Raw genomic sequence first — 4,155 nt, 5'->3', positions numbered from 1 at the left:
CTCCCCATTTGCTGCCCTACCCGGCTTCGTGACTGCGCGGAGCATGCGCATTCATGGCACCGGCGTCAGCCGGTGTGACTCACGGGCTCAGGCTTGTAACGCTCATCTCTAATTATCCGGAAGTGCGGTCCCAGACGCTTAAATCCCTTTGTCCCGGCAGCCGGAAGTGGCCAGGAGTGATTAGTTGGCGTTTCACGGCAGATGTTGATTCCAATCTACACCAATTAGACAACCTGTCTTGAATCTGGAGAAGCTAGACAGTGCTTGTCTGGAGATGTTGGAAAACAAAAAGGCTAAGCCGAACCCACCGAATTTCAGGAAATTAAGACTCAACTGGCAGCTATAACCTGTGAAGGTCACAGGGTGGCAGAAATGGGTTTAGAGGGACTTCGCTGGCGGTCCAGTGGTTGAGACTCCGCGCTTCCACTGCAGGGGGCATGGTTGGATCCCTTATCTGGAAGTAAGATCGCGCATGCCCCACAGCAGGGCCAAAAAAAAAAAGGAAATGGGTTTTGAATCCTGTTCCCAAGCAAATGCTTTCCCACGTCATTGACCTGTCACCCTTCACTTGTAAATCCAGGACGGCTCATTTATCTTTTCCCTTTCTTGCCCCAAAGGTACATATTTCTTGATGGTTACATTTTCCACTCTTACCTCCCAGAGCGGTATTCAGTTTACTGGTGAGTGTATTGGAAGATCCTCTTGAGAGCAACTTGGCAATGTGTGTAAAAATACTGATTCTTCCTATCCTGTAATTCAATTGCTAAGAAACTATTCTGTGGGAATAAGCATACAGAGGGCATTATTCCTGATGGAATTATTTTTTTAGTATGATAATAAATGCAGAAGCAGTCTGGAAACCAATAGGAGATCCACTGAGTGGAACTGTTTTATGTACACATCCTCTGGCTACATATATTAAGACCTTCAATGACCTCTGTTAGGAGGTAGTGAAAACAGGAGGGAAGGGGGCAGGGCACAACCTTTGAAAGAATGACAGAGCCTGAGAAAAGAACATAAACTGATTAGATTCAAATGGGTCCACAATGTCAGACAAGTCACCTTTGACTAGCCTTTGAGCCTCAATCAGCAAGCTAAAATGACACACCCAAAGGTACTATGACAGTTCCAAGTCAACCATCAAAGATCAAAGTGTGGGCAGTGGCCCAATCCCTGGAAACCCCCACCCATTTCCCAAAATAGTTGGAATAATACTCCCACTCATTAGCCTGTGAAATTACCCAACCCATAAAAGCTAACCACACACTCTGAGGCTGCTGCACTCACTCTCTGAGATGGCCCACACTCCTGTGGAGTGTGTTTCTCTCTGAAGAATCCACGTCTTACCTATCACTTTGTCTCTCACTGAATTCTTTCTACGATGAGACATCAAAAACCTGAGCTTCGTTAGGTGTTGAAACCAGATCTGTGATCTCAGTTGGAAGACTGTGGGTTTTGGCTGGTTTAGAGTCCCAAAGGGCTTCCCTGGTGGTTGGGACAGTAAAGAATTCGCCTGCAATGCAGGAAACCTTGGTTCCATCCCTGGGTTGGGAGAATCCCCTGGAGGAGGGCGTGCCAACCCACTCCAGTATTCTTGTCTGGAGAATCCCCATGGACAGAAGAGCCTGGCCAGCTGGTTGAAAAGAGCCAGGCATGACTGGGCAACTAAGCACGGAGTTCCAAAATGGGTTTTGGCTGTTCAAGTCCCCAGCCACATGGGTTCAAGTCCCAAGCAGGGTTTTGGCTGGGTTCAAGTCCCATTCTGAGGTAACTAATTTCAGCAGCTTCCCATTCAATTAATTCATGGTCATTATTAAAAGCAATATTTATTTAGATTATTTGTTTACTGTCTGCCTCCACCTCTAAAATGTAAGCTCCATTAAGATAAGGGGCTTTGCCTTCTTGTCCGTTTGTATGCCCCAGTACCTGACAGTGCCAACACCTAAGTTGGTGTTCAATAAATATGTTAAATAGATTTTCTTTTTCTTTTTGGCAACACTGGGTAAATAGTTCCCTATTATATAATATAATAATAATAATTGTTCCCTATTCTATTATTATTTTATAGTTCTGGGATCTTAGTTCCCTGACCAAGGATTGAACCTTGAGAGCTCAGCATGAAAGCACAGAGTTATAACCACTGGACAACCTCGGAATTCTATAGATTTTTCAACCATAGAAAATTACAAAGAGACCAATAATGTGGACAATGCTTCTTTAGAAACAAATGCCAAGAGGTAAGTATAAAAAATAAAACAAATATCAAAAGAAATACATAAGCAAGTAAATTTATATCTTTAGTATAGAGGTCTTCTTGAGCAAGATGCAAAACCATTTTTAAAACACTTGATATATTTTACTGAAAAAAAAAAAAACAAAAAAACTTTTTTAGCCACAACTTGTGGGATCTCAGTCCCCTGACCAGGGATTGAACCTAGGCCATGGCAATGAAAGCCCAGAATCCTGACCGCTAGCCACCAGTTCAGTTCAGTTCAGCCTCTCAGTCGTGTCCGACTCTTTGCTACCCCATTGACTGCAAAACGCCAGGCTTCCCTGTTCATCACCAACTCCTGGAGCTTACTCAAACTCATGTCCATTGAGTCAGTGATGCCATCCAACCATCGCATCCTCTGTCATCCCTTTCTCTTCCCACCTTCAATCTTTGCCAGCATCAGGATCTTTTCCAATGAGTCAGTTCTTCACATCAGGTGGCCAAAGTATTGGAGTTTCAGCTTCCACATCAGTCCTTCCAATAAATATTCAGGACTGATTTCATTTAGGATGGACTGGTTAGATCGCCTTGCAGTCCAAGTGACTCTCAAGAGTCTTCTCCAACATCACAGTTCAAAAGCCTCAATTCTTCGGTGCTCTGCTTTCTTTATAGTCCAACTCTCACATCCATACATGACTACTCTAAAAACCATAACTTTGACCAGATGGACCTTTGTTGGTAAAATAATGTCTCTGCTTTTTAATATGCTGTCTAGGTTGGTCATAGCTTTTCTTCCAAGGAGCAAGGGTCTTTTAATTTCATGGCTGCAGTCACCATCTGCAGTGATTTTGGAGCCTAAGAAAATAAAGTCTGTCACTGTTTCCATTGTTTCTCCATCTATTTGCCATGAAGTGATGAGAACAGATGCCATGATCTTAGCTTTCTGAATGTTGAGCTTTAAGCCAACTTCTTCACTATCCTCTTTCACTTTCATCAAGAGCCTCTTTAGTTCTTCTTCGCTTTCTGCCATGAGTGGTGTCATCTGCATATCTGAGGTTACTGATATTTCTTCCAGTGATCTTGATTCCAGCTTGTGCTTCATCCAGCCCAGCCTTTCTCATGATGTACTCTGCATATAAGTTAAATAAGCAGGGTGACAATATACAGCCTTGAGGTACTCCTTTTCCTATTTGGAACCAGTCTGTTGTTCCATGTCCAGTTCTAACTTGTTTCTTGACCTGCATACAGATTTCTCAGGAGGTAAATAAGGTGGTCTGTTATTCCCCACTCTTGAAGAATTTTCCAGTTTGTTGTGGTCCACACAGTCAGTTATGAGGGCTTCCCTCATAGCTCAGTTGGTAAAGAATCTGCCTGCAATGCAGGAGAACCAGGTTCTATTCCTGGGTCAGAAAGATCCCCTGGAGAAGGAAATGGCAATCCAAAATCCCATGGACAGAGGAGCCTGGCAGACTACAGTCCATGGGGTTGCAAGAGTCGGACACGACTTAGCAACTAAACCACCACCACACAGTCAAAGGCTTTGGCATAGTCAATAATGCAGAAATAGATGTTTTTCTGGAACTCTGTTGCTTTTTCAGTTTCCAGCTTGAACATCTGGAAGTTCACAATTCACATACTGTTGAAGTCTGGCTTGGAGAATTTTGAGCATTACTTTGCTAGTGTGTGAGATGAAGGCAATTGTGCAGTAGTTTGAACATTCTTTGGCATTGCCTTTCTTTGGGATTGGAATGAAAACTAGCCACCAGGGAACTCCCTAAAAAAAAATTTTTTTTTTTAATACCAAACCATAAACTTTAAAACCTAGGAATAGACTGAGAAAAAATATTTGCAACATAAATAAGAATTACCACAAATCAATAAGAAAAGTACAACTCAACAGAAAAGTGGACAAAAGATGTGAATAGTAAATTTACCGAGGGAAA

Source organism: Cervus elaphus, chromosome 1, assembly GCF_910594005.1.
Source record: "Cervus elaphus chromosome 1, mCerEla1.1, whole genome shotgun sequence".
NCBI lineage: Eukaryota > Metazoa > Chordata > Mammalia > Artiodactyla > Cervidae > Cervus > Cervus elaphus.
The sequence above is the reverse complement of the archived record's forward strand: the minus strand, read 5'-3'. Positions refer to the sequence as shown.